General features: G+C 44.1%; 1 protein-coding gene across 7 annotated transcripts in view; it reads right to left on the reverse strand.

Moving 5' to 3' along the window:
* LDB2 (LIM domain binding 2) overlaps window positions 1-20,415 on the reverse strand; it is a 453,518-nt gene that overhangs the window by 284,793 nt on the left and 148,310 nt on the right. The window lies entirely within an intron of this gene.

The following is a 20,415-nucleotide window of genomic DNA, read 5'->3' on the forward strand; positions in this document are numbered from 1 at the left end:
AGCTCGTTATTAAATCAGTTATTAACAACAGAACAGTCCGGCAGAATGCAGGCCATCCACAGGGGCTCTGCTCGTTTGTCTTGGGTGGAGAGTTTCCCTTGTTCGTCCAGAAAATACTTTGAACTTGACCAAGTTGAAGACCGTTAATGTCACTGCAAATCTTCAAGGGCAGGAGAAGGGCTTCCCCAACAGGGACTTGGGGGGATTATGCATATTGTTGTGTTTAAACGGTGGGGGGGGGTCCTAACTGTGCCTCATTCTCTGCATAGTGCTCGATTTACTCCCAAGTTATTTTTTAATTTTAATTTTCGTTCATCAATTTTTATTGAAGTATAGTTGCTTTACAATACTGTGTTAGTTTCTGCTGAGTAGCAAAGTGAATCAGCTACACATATAGATATACCTTCTCTTTTTAGGATTTCCTTCCCATTTGAGTCACCAAAGAGAATGGAGTAAAGTTCCCTGTACTATATCGTAGGTTCTCATTCGTTATCCATTTTGCACCCAGTATGAATAATGTGCACATATACACATGTGCATATAGACATATATGAGTGCTCAATAGTTGATACTTCCAAATTGTGCTGCTGGAGAAGACTCTTGAGAGTCCCTTGGACAGCAAGGAGATCAAACCAGTCAATCCTAAAGGAAATCAACCCTGAATATTTATTGGAAAGACTGATGCTGAAGCTGAAGCTCTAATACTTTGGTCACTTGATGCAAAGGGCTGGCTCATTGGAAAAGACACTGATGCAGGGAAATATTGAAGGCAGGAGGAGAAGGGGATGACAGAAGATGAGAGAGTTGGATGGCATCACTGACTCAATGGACATGAGTCTGAGCAAATTCAGGAGATAATGAAGGAGAGGGAAGTCTGTCATGTTCTAGTCCATGGGCTCACAAAGAGTCGGACACAATTTAGTGCCTGAACACCAACAGCAACGTGAGACTGCCCAGGTGGCTCAGCGGTAAAGAATCTGCCTGTCAATGCAGGAGATGTGGGTTCAATGACTGGATCAGGAAGATCCCTGGAGGAGGAAAGAGCAACCCCCTTCAGTATTCTTGCCTGGGAAATCCCATGGACAGAGGAGCCTGGTGGGCTGTGGTCCGAGGGGCTGAAAATAGTTGGACAAGACTGAGTGTACACATGGCGTGCATTCACGTGTACACACACACGCATGTGCATGTGTACTTTTGTCACCTGGTGTGAAGAGCCAACTCACCGGAAAAGATCCTGATGCTGGAAAAGATCGAAGGCAAAAGGAGAAGGGGGCAACAGGAGATGAGACGGTTGGATGGCATCACTGACTCAGTGGCGATAGTGGAGGAGAGAGAAGCCTGGCGTGCTGCAGTCCATGGGGCCGCAAAGAGCTGGACACGACCAAGCAACTGAACGATAATCTGTGTCAATCCCAGTCTCCCAATTCCTCCCACCCCACCCCCTGCCCAACTCATTTTTCTACATCTTTGGGGAGGCAAGGACTAGGGTTCAGGAAGAAGGAAGGGTGATGGAAAGGTTCATATTTTGTCTCAGTCTGGTTTCTTTTCAAGCCCTTCACTCTACTGCTCCATTGTCAGGACTCATGCTCAGGAGGAGGCTCGAACCGTGCAGTAGGGCAGGTGGTATTATTAATACCTCATTGGTGGATCTGTCCTGTGCACAGCCCTCGGAGCAGGCACATCCTGACACCTTTTCCCAGCTATGTGAACTTGAACAGCTTATTTTACCTCCGTGAGCCTATTTCCTTACTTGGAAATTAAGGATAATGATAATGCCAACAATAATACATATCTCAACCAGAAGATACAACAACAGTTACATTAATAAGTATCTTGCACAGAAGATGTGGCATTTCAGTAAGTCAGTGGCTGTAATGTGCCCAGCAGAGTGCTGGGAACACAGTGAAGATCAATGCAATGCCACATTTGCTTATCTACCATCTTTAATGTCACTTCTAAGGGATGAAGCATTTCATGTTCTGAAGAACTCTACATCAAAACTGTTTCCAAATTGAGTATGTTTCCAAATCACTTTGACTGTCTGTAACCCATTTCTTGGCAACAATACCTGTCTGTGACATAGTGGAAACTTATGAATGGATAAAGCATTGTGAGATAGATATAGATATAGATATGACGGAATATTACTCAGCCATGAAAAGGAACATACTTGAGTCAGTTCTAGTGCAGTGGATGAACCTAGAGCCTGTTATACAGAGTGAAGTAAGTCAGAAAGGGAAAAACAAATTTCATATATGAACACAAATATAAGGAACCTAGAAAAACGGGACTGACGAGCCTATTTGCAGGGCAAGACTAGAGACACAGACATAGAGAACAGACTTTGGACGCAATGGGGCGAATTGAGAGAGTAGCCTTGAGATACATACACTCCTGATGCTAAGTTGCTTCAGTCGTGTCTAACTCTTTGCAACCCTACGGACTGTAACCCACCAGGCTCCTCTGTCCGTGGGGTTGTCCAGGCAAGAGCACTGGAGTGGGTTGCCATGCCCATTCCCAGCCTTAGGATCGAACCCATGTCTCTTTTGTCTCTTCCACTGACAGGCAGGTTCTTTATCACTAGCGCCACCTGGAAGCCCATATAATTGCTGCTGCTGCTGCTGCTAAGTTGCTTCAGTCGTGTCCGACTCTGTGCGACCCCATAGACAGCAGCCAACCAGGCTCCTCCGTCCCTAAAATAGATGGTCAGCGGGAAGCTGCTGTATGGGCCGAGGGAACTCAACCCAGTGTTCTGTGACAACCTAGAGGGGTGGGATGCAGGGGAGTGGGGGGCGGGGAGGTTCAGGAGGGAGGGGACATACACTTGTGTACTGGTGGCTGATTCACAACGTTGTATGGCAGAAGCCAATACAATATTGCAAAACAATTATCCTTCAATTAAAAAAAAGAAAGAGAGAAGTTAACCAACTCTCTTTTGCTTGCTATTTGTTCAAAGACCTAGGGACTAAATCAGTTCCTCCAGCTCCATCCTCCTGTCATCTCACTCTGGGTTTCTAGCCCTTTTGCTAGAAAGTGGACCAGTGGAAGGTGAAAGCCCAGGGGGCACACAGGCTGATCTGAAGTCACTAGGAAAAAAGAAAGGGTCCAGGCTGTCAGGAGGTGGGAGGATTGTCCATAAGCAGCCATTCAGTTTCCGCAGGACCCAGACAAGGGAGTGCTGGCAGAAGTCAAGGGGTGGGTAAAGACCTCAGAGCGGGGGATGACATTTGATTCAAACCAACTGTAATGGAACATGAGATGACTCAGTGTCTCGGGAAATGTCAGGGCAGGTTTGGCAGGAGAAGGCTACATCAAATGACTATACACACACACACAAAACCAATTGGCTTTGGTCACAGATCTTGGGAGAACATTCCAAAAATAAAAAAAATACATAGTTTCACAGGACCAGACACATCATAGGTACATAAGAGAACACACACACATGTGGGCTGAGAGGATGAAGGAATAGACGAGAAACGGGACTTCTTTTTTGTGCCATCAAAGACAACCCAACTCAAGAAACTCACGTTTTTGTGAGGTCTAGATGGTCGATCCTACTTTATCTGTCAGTCAATACTTTTAAACAGGCACAAAAAAATTTTGGGACACTATTTTTAAGCTCCAGTTGTCAACTGCCCCCCAACACACATATACAAAGTTTTTAAATTAGTCCTTAGTTACGACAGAAAAATTCTGATGGAAAGAGGGGATTAAAAAGTAGTATTTTTAAGAAAAAATTAGTGAATGTCAAGTACAATCCAGGCTCCGCTTGGCTTTTTTTCTGAAGGAAGCAGATCATGGAAAGAACGTACATAGCAGCGGGGGGCGGGGGCACTGGGTTAGTAGTACCACCCGTAACTCAATATTTTCTAAGTTTTTTTTCCCATGAATTGAACCATCTTATATTCACAACTGCCCTAGTTGTTCCCAAGGGGCACAACAAGCGGTCTTTAGAGAGAATTTATACCTTTGACCTCTATGTTACATTGGCTTCAACATATAAATTCTGCCTCTTATTCACTGATGACCTAAGTCAAAACCTCAACTTCCTTGCCTGTATTTATTCATTTGCAAACTGGGAGCAGTTATTGCAGTGCACTGTGGAGCCTAGGGAGTAACTGTCCGGCACATAATTGTTGCTCAATAAATGGCAGCTATTATTATTCATTATGGTCTTCTTTGATGCTAAGATATCTGTAAGTAGAGAATCTGAATTTCAAAAAACTTAAACTTCTCAGTCAAGATCATCAGCTAGAAAGTGGTGAAGTGAAAGTTCCCATGCTGTGGTTTCCTTAGTCTACACACACACACACACACACACACAACATGGGAACTTAGCTTCACCACTTTCTAGCTGATGAAAGTCTGCTAATTCTAGCCTATTTTTTTAAATGGATTTAATCTTTTTAGAGTAGTTTTAGTTCACAGCAAAATTAAGAGGAAAGTACAGAAGATTCCCACACCTTCTTGCTCACATACATTCAGAGCCTCGCTCACTATAGCAGTGGATTTGTATAATTGATAAACCAGCCCATGTTTTTTACCAAATAGTTCTGTTCAAAAAGTGATTTTCACCTTAGATTGAAGACAACAAGCAAGAGTAGAAGAGGCTGGCACTGGCTGCAGGACATTTTGCTCGAGTGGCTCTCCTCCAGTCCTTCCAGATTTTGCCCCCTTCTCTCACCTTCATGTGCTTTTTTCTGAAAATGAACCTCCTCTTTACCCCCTCCTGCCATTCACCGGTTAGTATAGTTCCTGGGATCAGTGAGGCAATTTTATGGAAGAAATCTGCATAGTAGCTAGGCCAGGAGTCCAGGGAGCAGCAGAAATACTATAAAAACCCATGCTGAACCAATGTGAAATTTCTAGCAGAAAATCTGGCAATGTGACAGGTGGAATCTCAGTTCTCAGCCACAGAGCTGAGCTAACAACCTCATGAGCTGTGGGCAATGGTAAAAAATCAGTGCTTCCATATTCGATTTCTAGATGTCAGTCATCTAGATGGCATGACCCTTGCAGACAAAGGCAACAGGGCTCTGCTTGACCACATGTGAAAGAGACCAAGGAAAGGTAACAGAAAGTGCCTGGGCACGATTCTGCCTTTCTATGCACAGGCTGTGGAAAATTCTGAAAGTGATGGGAATACCAGACCACCTGACCTGCCTCTTGAGAAATCTGTATGCAGGTCATGAAGCAACACTTAGAACTGGACATGGAACAACAGACTGGTTCCAAAGAGGAAACGGAGTACATCAAGGTTGTATATTGTCACCCTGCTTATTTAACTTATATGCAGAGTACATCATGAGAAACGCTGGGCTGGAAGAAGCACAAGCTGGAATCAAGATTGCCGGGAGAAATATCAATAACCTCAGATACGCAGATGACACCACCCTTATGGAAGAAAGTGAAGAGGAACTAAAGAGCCTCTTAATGAAGGTAAAAGTGAAGAGTGAAAAGTTGGCTAAAAGCTCAACGTTCAGAAAATGAAGATCATGGCATCTGGTCCCATCACTTTATGGGAAATAGATGGGGAAACAGTGGAAACAGTGTCAGACTTTACTTTGGGGGGGCTCCAAAATCACTGCAGATGGTGATTTCAGCCATGAAATTAAAAGACCCTTACTCCTTGGAAGGAAAGTTATGACCAAGCTAGATAGCATATTGAAAACCAGAGACATTACTTTGCCAACAAAGGTCTGTCTAGTCAAGGCTACGGTTTTTCCAGTGGTCATGTATGGATGTGAGAGTTGGACTGTGATGACAGCTGAGCACCAAAGAATTGATGCTTTTGAACTGTGGTGTTGGAGAAGACTCTTGAGAGTCCCTTGGACTGCAAGGAGATCCAACCAGTCCATTCTAAAGGAGATCAGTCCTGGGTGTTCTTTGGAAGGAATGATGCTAAAACTGAAACTCCAGTACTTCAGCCACCTCATGCGAAGAGTTGACTCATTGGAAAAGACTCTGATGCTGGGAGGGATTGGGGGCAGGAGGAGAAGGGGACGACAGAGGATGAGATGGCTGGATGGCATTACCGACTCGATGGACATGAGTTTGAGTGAACTCCGGGAGTTGGTGATGGACAGGGAGGCCTGGCGTGCTGTGATTCATGGGGTCACAGAGTCGGACACGACTGAGCGACTGAACTGAACTGAGCTGATGCACAGGCTAGTACTTCCGCCTCCTGGTTGCAAACGTGCTGCCTCCATCAGCAGAGAAATGAATGATCCAGGAAGTTCCATTTGGAGCAGGCTGCATGGCCAAGTCCAGTCAGCTGACCAATAAGAGGCTGCATGTGGAAAATTTCCAAGGCCTTTTAGCAGCAAGGATTCCACAGAGGCACTCGCAAAGCCTGGTTTCCCCTAAGAGGTGAGGGCAGGCAGGATGCTGCCAACTCTCCATGAAGACAACCCCTCAATTCAAACCAACATGGAGATTAACCAGGAAAGGCCTTGAGACTCACCAGTGGGTCAAGATCAACCTCTCAAGATTCAGTGGTACAGGTTATGACAAATACCCTTAAAAACAAACCAAGAGCCGGAGGTTTTGTTCTGGGGTATGTGGGGGTGGCCATGCACACCAGGTACTGCCAGATACAATAGATACAATATTTGGTGGATATATTGTAAAACACATCCTATCCAGGTGTGTTCAGTTCCTTAGACCTGTCCAACTCTTTGAGACTCAGTCGTAGCCTGCCAGGTTTCTCTGTCCATGGGATTATCCAGGCAAGAACACTGGAGTGGGTAGCCATCCCCTCCTTCAGGAGATCTTCCTGATCCAGGGATTGAACCCACATCTTCTGCATCTCCTGCATTGCAGGCAGATTCTTTATTGCCGAACCATCAGGCAATCCAGAAAAAAGCCATTATTATCCTTCTGGGGAGCAGCATAGTGAGGAGTTGGCCTGTGTGGAGTCAAAGGACCCAGCAGCTTAGCTTTTCAAACCAAGGGCCCTTATTAACCATTTCCTGCCCCCTCATTTTTGCATATATTGTTCTTTTGGACGGGCATGTCCAACAAAGACCAAGTCTCAGTCCTTGGATTCCTTTTTCCCTGTCTTCTGTGCTAGAAAAGCTCGACACCTCTACCCAGTTAGAGTGCGGATCAAATTATAATTGAATCACTGCCTTGAAATATACTGGCTTGGTCAAAAAGTTCGCTTGAGTTTTTCCTTAGGATGGTACAGAAAAACCAGAATGTACTTCTTGGGCCCAATATGTTTCTCTAACCTTGTGACTGCCATACTAGGTGCCTAAGGAAAAGTGAAAGTGAAGTCGCTCAGCTGTGTCCGACTCTTTGTGACCCCATGGACTGCAGCCCACCAGGCTCAACAGTCCATGGAATTTTCCAGGCAAGAGTACTGGAGTGGGTTGCCATTTCCTTCTCCAGGGGATCTGCCCAACCCAGGGATGGAACCCAGGTCTCCTGCACTGCAGGCAGATGCTTTACCGTCTGAGCCACCAGGGAAGCCAAAGGACCTGGTATTAAGTGTCTCTCCATCCTCAGTAGGTCTCCCATCTACAGCTAAGCAGTAGAAGAAATGGAGAGGCCATACCCACATAGTGAGTAAGATTCTTCCTCCAAGACTGGAGGGAATCTTAAACCTAAACTCCGTGGCTAGGGGCCCAGGACAGCATACAAGAGGGCCTTTCTGTGTCACATCACTGCTGCCTCCCTTGTTATCCCTGGATGCACCAGCCACGCACGTGACCAGTCCACACGGTTGCAGGAGGGACTTCTCACTTACACGCTGTTCCACTGAACCGCCTGTGGGTATTTTTCTTGCTCTTTTCAGTGAAATGTTCGTTAAGTGAATACACTTCATTGATTGTAACGCAAATAAGAGACTTTTTATTTTATCAGTTTTTAAAAAACATACAATATGATGAAGACTCATGGGCCCATTATCCAGGTGGTTTGATAATTTAAATAATAGTTTAATAATTAATCATTATTAAAATAATATCTTTTTTCCTTTTTAAAAGGAATGAAAAATTATAAATAAAAAAAGATGTCCCAGGTATCCACAGCCAGCTCTGTTTTTCTTTCCCTTCCCCCAGGCTCCCATAAACAACCATCTCATGAAAATCATATAGCCCTTCATAGTCCATCTTTTATGTGAAAGTGAAAGTCTCCCAGTGATGTCCGACTCTTGGCAACCCTATGGACTATATAGTCCATGAAATTCTCCAGGTCAGAATACTGGAGTGGGTAACCTTTCCCTTCTCCAGAGAATCTTCCCAACCCAGGGATTGAACCCAGGTCTCTTGCATTGCAGGTGGGTTCTTTACCAGCTGAGCCACCAGGGAAGCCCATCTTTTGTGTATATATATACACACACACATACATAACTCCATTCACATGCAGTCCTGTTTCCTGCTTTTAATATTTCATTTAAATGATGTCATACATTATGTTTCCTTTTGTAAACTTGCTTTTTTTCAACACTGTGTTTTGGAGACCTCTCTATTTTATATATTAGAGTCTCTTCTTTCCTTATATAAGCTAATGGTAGCAACTGAATGAACAGAATATATTTTATTTAAGCATTTTGCTACTAATGACCTCTAGACAGTTTCTAATATTTTGCCATCACAACAATGCTGCAGGCAGTATTTTTGCGTGTCCTGCTGTGCCAACGCGTAAGAACGTCTCGGGGTGAAGTGGCCACACCGAGGCATAAAGTGTGTGCTTTTCCATTAGCAGATCCCTGCACTTCCAGGTTGAAGACTTGTGGTCTGAACTTGCACAGGTAGAGTTGAAGCAAAGAGCATTTCTAAGTGATGTATTTCAGCGGGATCTAACAACAGTATCAACATAATTACAAAGCAGAGTCCAGCTCTGCTAGGAAAAGGATGAGCATCCAAATGTCCTAAGAAGACGCAGTGATCAAATACCAGCACTCATAAAACTTTGCTTATCATTCTCTTAAAGGCAGAGTGTATCACAGGGCTTCATTAGCCAAAAGGAGGGTTTCTTGCCACAACACAAGAAAGGAAGCACGGTTGCTAGGGTCTTCCAAAGTGCCTCATGAGACAGGATGAGTGAGGACCAAAGGCCCCAACATGTGGGCACAAAAGTGGGGAATGGGGGGCACCTAATTCCATACGCCCTGCCACCCGGCTTCTCATGGAGGTCACACCTCCCTTTTCCAAACAGAGAGGTCCTTTCAAACCTTGCTGTTGCTTAGTATCTGAGCAGCGTTTATTTACTAGTTAGTGAATATTAATAAGTAAAGAGTGGATTCTTTTCCCTAAGCTGGAAAGTCACAATAGCAGAGTGCAGCCTCCAGGTAAAGAAAGACGAAATTAACTCAGCCTGAGCTCAGGCATGGAGCCTGGTGCTGACAATCCCTGTACATTTTAATTAGGTAAAAATACCAGTGGCGCTTCTCCACTCTAAATAATCCCCCATATGCATTTCTGCGACGAAAGCCCCCGGTCCTTCTGTCTCATCTCACAGGTGAGCCCGCGTAGCCCCGGCAGCCAGATCATATACCGGGAGGAGAGATGCACTCGGGTCAAATAGCAGAAGAGTGTCTTAATTAGATTCAAAAATCCACAAACACATTTTGCTCCCATCCCGGATCCGCGTCCACTCCCGTCCATGTCTCTCTCCACCAAAAACAGGATCCGGGTGCCAGGGTTGCCCCCCAGGCAACTCTAACTTCAGTACTGACAGGTTATGTGGGATTTTTGCCAGAGTAATTATTTTTCAATTCTACAATAATGAGAAATTACCATGGCAACCACTTGTCACGTGGCACACATACACCCCCTCCGAAGAATGAACTATACATAAAGCTGTTGTTTGAAAATTGTATTTTTTTTTTTTTGCGTTTTATTTTTTATGAAAATAAACTTAAACAGGTCAGAGTGGAGAAAGGGGTATGAAGGGGTCTGGAAACAGGAGGATGAGGAGGGCAGCAGCTTTCTTCTGTACCTTGAGACTTCAGAAAATGATGATACCTCATCTCACAGCCCTACCGTCTTGCACAGAGGCACATGCAGATAGCACGCTATTCATTTGTCTCTGACCACTGCGGTCACTCCCATCGGACACATGTCAGCCAGCTTCTCTCATGTGACTCCACGACCGAAGCGGACATGCACTTGGCCAGACTTGCTTTCTCTAAATGTCTCTGCCCATCACAGGCATGTTTTGAGACAGAAGACCTTGACAATCCCAAATCTCCCGCCTTTCCCTTTTTAGAGGAGGCCCCTCTCGGACTGAAGAGGGGTGCACGTCTTTCATTTTCTCGATCAATAAGGTCTTGCTTCCACCAATTTCTCCAAGCCTAGGAGTCTTGTATCAAACCATGTTTATGTCAAATTAGCTACATTTAATAATATGGTCATACAGAGTGAAGTAAGTCAGAAAGAAAAAAACAAAAACAAACATTGTATATTAACACATGTACATGGAATCTAGAAAAATGGTACAGATGAACCTATTTTCAGGACAGGAATAAAGACACAGCCATAGAGAACAAACGTATGGATGCTAAGGAGGGAAAGTAGCGGGTGGGATGAACTGGGAGATTGGGACTGACCTTTATACACTATTGATACCATGTATAAGGTAGATAACTAATAAGAACCTTCTGTAGAGCACAGGGAAGTCTATACAGTGCTCTGCGGTGACTTAAATGGGAAGGAAATCCAAATCAGGGGACACATGTGTACATACAGCTGATTCACTTGACTGTACAGCAGAAAATAACACATCATTGTGAAGCAACTGTACTCCAATAAAAAAAAATTTTAAGTAATAAGAAACAGTTCCAGCGCAGTTATTGCAAGCTGGCCACCATCCTGAGCCAACGGAAAAACATAAATTCCTTGAAACCTCACAGGGAGCCTAGCAGATAAGTCCTACTATTCATTCCAAGATTGCAAAGCTGACAAGTAACAGAGAGATTTCAAACTCCGGCTCTTGAGTTGAGGCTCATATAACCATTCTGCTACTCAGATATTCCTTTGTCCAGAATACTGTTCTTCAAAATTTCTACTGTCTTCTTAGTTGTTTCAATATCCAATTAATGCACTGAATGTTTGAGGCTTCATCTTGTGAACAGACAGCCCAAAGCAAGGTTTTCCACCACATTGATGGAATTCTACATTGAAGCAGAGATAAAAGTGGTAAGATCACTTGCTCTCACCAGCTGGTAATTGCACAAGCATGTAATGGACACACAGGATTTTAAATCCTTCTTTTTTATTTAATGTTATGGATTTTTAAAAAATCTCACGTCCCTGGGGTTGTAGTTTTGATTTGCTTTTTTTCTCATGGTCAACTGGGATTTGTTTATTCTCAATTAAATTGTATTTTATTTACCAGTAAACATTAGTTACCATTTTAACAGAGAAATTCTAAAACAGCGGCATGTTACCAAGAGAGTAAATCGCATGTCAGGGTTTCACTCAGAATTCAAGGCTTCCTTTTTAGAAAGTACCTCCTGCATTTCACTCCCCTGGGCTGCTGCCTTGGGAAAGATATGTATTAAAACAGGCAGAGAGACAGAACTTGGCATCTGGCAGAAATGATTCTACAGCCATAGCTACGTCAATGCCTCCCCTCGCCCCAAACACCTGGAAAATCCATGTATTTCAATCTCCATCCTTGACCTACAAAAGCATTAATTAATCGTAAAGAGTCCAAAGAGAAAGGCTACTTATAATAATCTAAAAATAATGAGTAAAATGTATACAGTTGAGGTACCAAAAATAAGCTTTGAACTTCTTGCAATTATTATGAATCCTGGTGGCTCAGATGGTAAAGAATCTGCCTGCAATGCCAGAGACTGGGGTTCATTCAGTCCCTCACTCAGGAAGATCCCTTGGAGAAGGGAATGGCTACCTACTCCAGTATTTTTGCCTGGAAAATTCCATGGACAGATAACCTTGGTAGGCTACAGTCCATGGGGTCACAAAGAGTCGGACATGTCTGAGCAATTAACATTTTCACTTCACTTTTCATGAATTGTTTTTAAGAGTCTTTTTTGATTAATTAATTTATTTTAATTGGAGACTAATTACTTTACAATATTGCAGTGGTTTTTGCCATACATTGACATGAATCAGCCGTGGGTGTACATGTGTTTCCCCATCCTTAACCCCCCTCCCCTCTCCCTCCCCATCCCATCCCTCAGGGTCATCCCAGTGCACCAGCCCCGGGCACCCTATCTCATGCATCGAAATTCCTATCAGCTTTATGAAGGCAGGATCACTACCTGTATCTGTGCATTGGCTAACATCTGGCAGGCAAGCAATAGATAAGTATTCGATTATTTGATTATTTAAATTATTTCTTTTAACAAACAAATACTTGTTTAATTTAGAGCCAGCATATTCTCAAAACCCTAAAGAAACACAATCGCATCTTCACGATGCTTGGACACATCTATTCTCTTTTTTGGTTCACGTGTCTATTATTAATAAGTGGGGTGTTTTAAATCTTCACAGAGTAACAATGTGAGGGCTTAAGAGTTCCACAAGGAATTACATTCTAGTCCTCACAGTACCCCTATCAAGTTGCTACTTTTACTATCTCAATTTAAATGGGGAAACTGAAGGCCCAGGAGCTTAAAATATATACCCAATGGACTTCTCTGATGACCCCGTGTCTATGACTCTGAACTCCCAACGCCCAAAGCTGGGGGCCTGGGTTCGATCCCTGGTCAGGGAACTAGAGTCCGCGTGGTCCAACTAAAAGTTTGCTTCTGCAGCGAAAGATCTTGCCTGCCTCGACTAAGACCTGCTGCAGTCAAGTAAATAAAAATTAATAATCAAATATTTTAAAAGATATGCATCCAAGGCCACAGACTAAGTAAGAGGCAACCGTGGGATTTAATGCCTGAACACTGTGATTCTTAAATGTGTGTTTCTATCTGCAGGGCTTCATTGCCTTGTTCTCATCTCTTATTCTGGTGTGAAGGACTAGTATTTTCATCATAATTAAATTTCCTCTATTAGACTCCAACCTGGAAACGTGCACTCTGACATATCAAAAATCATACACTAGAGACCCCGAGCAAGCTCATTTTGCCAATTACGTCATGAAGAATTACTCTGGAAGCCTGGGTCTCGCTGGGGACAGACTGGGCGGCGAGCTCACGTAACATCACACCCTCTAGGTGTGAGAGGGCCTGAGTGGCAGGGCGATCTGATGAGGCAGCAACTCGTGTATCTTGAGAAAGTCACACCATAAAATCAGGCCCAGATTATCTGTCCCAACCTAAACACAGCAGACAGCAAGAGAACATTTGTGGAAAAGCCTGTGAGATGCAAAAGCTTGTTTTTGTGACCTGCCCAATTGCATCGGAATCAGATGACAGGGATCACTCCTGGAGTCCCCACTGAAAACTGGAAGCTCGTGCTGGGACCGAAGCGAGGAAAGAAAACTGGTGTTTCCTCTCTCCTTCCGTGGGAACAGGGAAAAGGATTTTTGTTCACAAAGATAAACATAATCTCAAAACTCAGAAGGAGGATACTGGGTTTCTCTGGACCATGGTCGAAGGCCTCCCTGCTGTCCTCAGTTTACCCATCTGTTTATTGGGGTCTTAGAGCCCTCTGAGGCTGTGTCTGATCACAGCTCCCAGCTTCTCCCTGGGGCTCCTCTAAGTCCACCTGCCTCACAGACTTCCCCATCTGTTAACCAAAGACCGAACACGACCAAAGCCAGACCTGCCCCTATTTCTCCACACTCCAAACCTATTCTCCCCACTCTTTTCCAACTCAGCAACGTCACTCCAGATTGCTATTCTCAATAGCAATCTACTTTTAGCCCAAACTTTTAGGACATGTTCTTTTTTTCTCTCTCTCTTTCATCCAGGATACTCTGATTGAAGTTTATTTAACAAGTCAACGACAAACAAAACAAAAGAGGACATGTGCTCGATCCCTCTCTTTTCCTAAGCCCACACCTCCAATCCATCAGCAGTTCCCACGCATCCATTTCCAGCCTACAACAGGGCCCATTCACCGTTCTCCTCCTCCACCCCTGCTCCTCGTCTGGATCTCTAGTCCCTCCAGCCTGCACAGCAGCGCTGGCTTCCTAACCCTCCTTTCTGCCAGAAGCCTGTTTCCCTATACAGTAAGTCCCCTATATACAAATGAGTTCCATTCCGAGAGCGCGTTCCTAAGTCCACTTTGTAAGTGCAACAAAGTTAGCCGAGGCACCCAACTAACACATTGGGTTATATAGTACTGTCCAGGAATAGGTTTATAGTACTTTTCACATAAATAACACACAAAAGACAGACGCAAATAAAGGAAACATCGTTAATCTTACAGTACAGTACCCTGAAAAGTACGGGAGCACCAGCTACCTCACTGCCACAGTCATGCCTGCTTGCGGACATCCTGGGCTTGGAATAAGGACACTGACTACTGTACTCTACACTGAACTGCACAGTGAAGTGCACAAAAGTACACCCACTTGCAGAGGATGCACGCACGTGACAATGTACGCCAGACACAAGAACTAACTTAACATGGTTGGAGACGCAAACACACCTTGGTATCTTTGAAAGTTCAAACTTTGAAGGTCTGTATGTAGGGGATTTACTGGACCTGTGCTCTACAAAGAAGCGTGATATTTGAAAGACACCCACTAGATTACATCACTTCCTGCTGAAAGCCTCTCGTGGAGTCCCGTGGCTGCTTATCACCGTAGCGCACCCTGCCCTTCATGGCTGGGACTTGGTCTCCTCCCTGGGCTCAGTTCACCTCACTGAACACGGCTCACAGATCTGCTCTTGCCACAGAAACCTTCCTTCTGACCCGGGACCACACTCTTGGCCAACACAGAGCCCTCAGCAATCGCTCTTCCATCCACAAGTGGACACCTTTCCTCTACTTGACGTGTCTTTCTCTTCCTCATCATTCAAATCTCAAGTCCTGTGTCACTTATGAATCTGCCTGCCAATGCAGGAGACGGAAGTTCGACTCCTGGGTCGGGAAGATCCCCTGGAGAAGAAAATGGCAAGGCACTCCAGGATTCTTGCCTGGAGAATCCCATGGACAGAGGAGCCTGGTGGGATACAGTCCATGGGGCCGCAAAAGAGTTGGACACAACTGAGCAACTAAACAGCAAAAGCAACAATCCATAGGAGCTAACCTTAAAAAAAAAAAAAAAAAAAAAACCCAAATCTGTCAATGTTTTTTCTCTGGGAAGTCCTTATCATTTGCTTTTGTCTATTTGTTTGTTGTCTTCCTAGCTACTGGAAAATATAAGCTCCTTGGGAGAATGGAATCCTGCTGCCCACTTTGCTGTAGACCGTGATACCTGGTGCTCTGCCTGGGGGCTCAGATGGTAAAGAATCTGTCTGCAATGCAGGAGACCAGGGTTTGATCCCTGGGTTGGGAAGATCCCCTGGAGAAGGAAATGGCAACCCACTCCACTATTCTTGCCTGCAGAATTCCATGGACAGAGGAGCCTGGTGGGCTACAGTCCATGGATTTGCAAAGAGTTGGACATGACTGAGCAACTAATGCTGGTACCTAGTAGGTGCTTAATAGAAGACAGCTTGAATAAATGAATATATGAAAAAAAAGTGTGTTAAGCAAGAAAAGAGAAAAATCTATCAAAGAAATCAATTGCTTGAACTTCCACAGGGCAACTATTCCCAGACCCAGGCTTGTCACAACCCAGTTGGCTTCAACAACATAATAGAGTCCTAGAAACTTACCAGAATCTTTATTCCCTTTAATTTTTAAAATAAATATATGCCATGAATTAAAAGCATTAAAAAGCATTCATGCCCTTTGACTTGGTAATTCTATTTCTGGGAACCCATCCAAAGAACATAATCCAAAAATATGTAAATGCTTTATATGCAAAAATATTCACCATAGGAGCCTTCATGATAGAAAGAAAACCAAAAAACTAGGAACAATATGCTGCCTTATGAGGGAGAAATGATACCAGAAATCATGATTTGGACACTAGAAAAAAAAATAGGAATCTTTAAACTTAATGTTTGCTCATGGTTTATAATAACGCAAAGGCATGCTTAGGTTATAATGTAAAATAAAGACAGGACGATGGATACACAGAGCTGTGTGGCCGAATGGAGGGTGACAAAGATGCAGAAGCAGGCCTGGGGCCTGAGTCTGTGAAAGAGATGGCCTTGCTGGGGAGAAGGGGAAGGGTGACCATTGGAGAAGTAGTCTTGATTTTTCATATGTAAAATTAAATTTGATTCCACTTCACATTATCAATAATTTGGCCACCTGATGTGAAGAGCTGACTCACTGGGAAAGATCTTGATGCTGGGAAAGACTGAGGGCAGGAAGAGACAGGGGTGACAGAGGATGAGACGGTTGGATGGCATCACCAAATCAATGGACACGAGTTTGAGCAAACTTCGGGAGACAGTGAAGGACAGGGAAGCCTGGCGTGCTGCAGTCCATGGGGTTGCAAAGAGCTGGATATGATTTAGTGACTGAACAACAACAACACATAATCAAATATAAATTCCAGATGGATCAACCATAAATAATGAAGAAAAACAAAGTTTTCAAACAATTAGAAGCAAAGAGAGATTATTTTGTATGACCTCACAACACGGGGGGAAATCGGTAAACAAACACAAGGACAAACCGTATGAGAAGCAGGGGATCCATGTGAATCCATCAACATTTCCTGTGACAAACATTTCATGGGACAGAAGACGTTATAAACAGGCCACAATGTAAGTATGAGCTAGATGAAGGTCAGCCACTAGAATACACAACAAACTGTCAGAAATCAAGAATCAATAAAATATAAAAGAGCAAAAAAGTTATGGAAGTACCATTCCTAGAAAATAAATAAAGCAATGAAAGGCTGTTCTATTTTGCTTATAGCCAAGAAAAGGTAAATTAAATCTAAGTCCTTGAAAATCCATGAGATTGTCAAAAAAAAAGAGTTAAAACTGAATGATACCACACACGTCGCTCGAGAGCACTGGAAATAGGAATTCTCATATGCTGAGATCACTTCTCAGGGTCTGAAAGCCCCGACGCACGAAGTGGACAGATGTCTGCATCCCCGCCCGCTCAGCACATACCGCCCTCCTGGACAGACTTGCCCTTCATCCCTCCATTCCGTCACTTGCAACACTCTTCTCACACCACACTCTTCCACTATTTTCCAACTATCTTGACTCGTTCAACCTCCACCAAGTCTGGCCTCCATCCTGAAACTCACCAGGATTTCCGAACTATAGAAAAGTCTCTGTTTTCTAGGCTGAGAAACAAAATTTTCAATGACTGTGAGCCTCATGCTGACAGCGCCTGTAGTACAATAGTTTGATTTCATTTTACATGATGTCTAGTTATGGCAGTCACGTCTCAATGACTGTAAAGTCATGGATGTGAAGTGAAAGTCACTCAGTCGTGTCCGATTCTTTGCGACCCCATGGATTATACACTCCATGGAATTCTCCAGGCCAGAATACTGGAGTGGGTAGCCTTTCCCTTCTCCAGGGGATCTTCCCAACCAAGGGATCAAACCCAGGTCTCCTGTATTGCAGGTGGATTCTTTACCAACTGAGCCACAAGGGAAGTGCATGAATAGAGACATCATATACTTTGGGTTGCTCTTTGCTTTCCGTTGCTTACCTGGTGCACATTTATATGTTTAATTATGACCCAAACACTGGGCATTGTCTATTTCAGGCTTCAGAGCACGATCAGGTAGCTACTATTATTCTCCTTTTACAAATGAACAACAAAAATGCTCAGAAAGGTTACTCAGTTTTCCCAGTCACACAAATGGTACATGTTGATATCAGTGATCAAAGCCATGTTGCGGTTCCAGAACTCATTTCTTGTAACTGATGTGAGAGAAAATATCCGTGATAAGTCACATGTAAGACTCGTGCATGAATGTTCATTGCTTCACCATTCACAATCAGCCAGAAATGGAAACCATCCAAATGTCCATCAACTGATGAATGGATACACAGAGTGGTATCGCCATATAATGGAATACTTTTAGCAATGAAAGGATTCAAATATTGCTAAGTGCTTGAATATGGACCACAAAACCATCATACAAAGAGAAAGAAGCCAGACACAAAATGCCACATGTTGAATGATTCCATTTGGATGAAATATCCAGAATCCCAGCTCTGCTACTCACCAGCTGTGTGATCTCAGGCAAATTACATAAGCTCTCTGTGCCTCTGCTTCATTGAGTGTAAAACAGATGTAATAATTTATCATTCTCATTGTGAAGATTACACTAGATAATACATGGACCAATGACTGGAGTAACGCCCGATAATGGGCAGTATTACTAAGTGGTAGAGAAAGTCCCAAGGTCAGGGTTGGGTGGATATTAAATAATAAATATCAGCAGTGCATCTTACATAACAGACCACACACTACAACCTGACCTCCAGGGGCTGGATTCCAAGGCCAGCATTTCTATGCTCTATAATTCTAGGCAGGTTACCTTTGCTGTGAAGGTGAGAATGATGATGGTCTTGGTACCTTGTAGGAGAAGGCAATGGCATGCCACTCCAGTACTCTTGCCTGGAAAATCCCATGGATGGAGGAGCCTGGTGGGCTGCAGTCCATGAGGTCACTAAGAGTCGGACACGACTGAGTGACCTCACTTTCACTTTTCACTTTCATGCATTGGAGAAGGAAATGGCAACCCACTCCAGTGTTCTTGCCTGGAGAATCCCAGGGACGGGGGAGCCTGGTGGGCTGCTGTCTATGGGGTCACACAGAGTCAGACATGACTGAAGGGACTTAGCAGCAGCAGCAGTGCTGTTGTGAAGATTAAACACACTGATACATTGATGTGCTTGGGCTTCCCTAGTGGCTCAGTGGTGAAGAATCTGCCTGTAATGCAGGAGATGTGGGAGATGCAGGTTTGATCCCTGGAGAAGGAAATAACAACCGACTCCAGTATTCTTGCCTGGGAAATCTCATGGACAGAGGAGCCTGGCGGGCTGTAGTCCATGGGGTCACAAAGAGTTGGACACGACTGAGGGACCGAGGCATGCACACTGATGAGCTTAGCATGGTGCTGGCACACGAGACGTGTTTTAGTTTTGTTATTTTTTACCTACCATTATTGTTTTGGCCATCAGTGTTAGGGGGCATTAAAGACACCCAAGATAGAGATCTCCAGCCTCAGAAAATGTATTATCCAATAGCCTAGCTGTCCCAGTATCGCCACTGACCACAGATGCACACAAGGATGCCCTCCTCTGGCTGTGTCCCTCCTCAGCCCGCCACGTCTGCAAGGGTGGGATCGATGCCTTGTTTTTCACCATCTCCCTTGTGCCTTGCACAGAGCCTGCCTGGGAAAGAGCAAGGGTGTGCTACCCACCAAAGTGAGTTTTCAATGCAGATTGAAGGGAGAGCAGCTCCTGCTTTGCACGCCAGCCTCAAATCCACACTTGCACGTGGTTCAGGCTAATTTGCATCTCGGCATCTCAGAAGGCTCTGCATTTAGCTACTCAGTTTGCTTCCTTGTCAACTGGATATCACAACTTGCAAGGCAAAAGGGAGCTTTAGGGAACGCTGGCTTGCCTCCCAGCACCCTGATTTGGGGCCTGCAGGATCTTTCATCTTCTCCTTCCATCTCCATGGAAGACAGAAAACTGGGTTCTAATTCTGATGCCAGTAATTCTTCATTGGGTGACTTCACACAAGCACAAATCAAAGAATGTTTAAGTCTTCCAAATGTCCTTGGAGGATGTGCTTGGACCTCCCTTTTTCCATCTGTCAAATATGAAGATCTAAGGATCCTTCCAAAGGCATCCTGCCAGAACACTCACTTCCTCAGGGATTTGTTTTTCACCAAATGAACCTGCCCACCTTCCCTACTCTTGCGTTCAGGGAAAACATTTTTGGGGTATCTTGGTCAGGGCTATAGTAAAGGCAACATTGTCACCAAAGGGTGTATAAAGGGAAGATTTCCACTGCCTCCCAGGGTCCAAGAATAGTCACCATAAGGATGGCAAATGGATTTTAACCCAAGTGGCCTCTGATGAATGGGTTATTGCTCACTAGGACTCTGAATCCATTCTCACATGCAACAGATATTTATTGAGAACTTACTATGGGCTAGACAATGTCCGAGGCATTCATGAGAAAGCAGTGAACAAAAAGGACGTAGATCTCTGTCCTCGGAGAGCATGAACCGTGGCTGTTGTTCGTTGCTTAGTCGTATCCAACTCTTTGAGACCCCATGGGCTGCAGCACGCCAGGCTCCCCTGTCCTCCACCATCTCCCAGAGTTTGTTCAAACTCATGTATATGTATATGTACATACATATGTATATGTGTATATATATATATGTATGTGTAAATATATATATCCAGTAGTGGATGACACATAACAAGCAAGATAAATAAGTGACATTTACCATTTCTCAGATTGACTAGTGCACAGAAGGAAAATA

Source organism: Bos indicus, chromosome 6 (genome assembly GCF_029378745.1).
Source record: "Bos indicus isolate NIAB-ARS_2022 breed Sahiwal x Tharparkar chromosome 6, NIAB-ARS_B.indTharparkar_mat_pri_1.0, whole genome shotgun sequence".
Lineage (NCBI taxonomy): Eukaryota > Metazoa > Chordata > Mammalia > Artiodactyla > Bovidae > Bos > Bos indicus.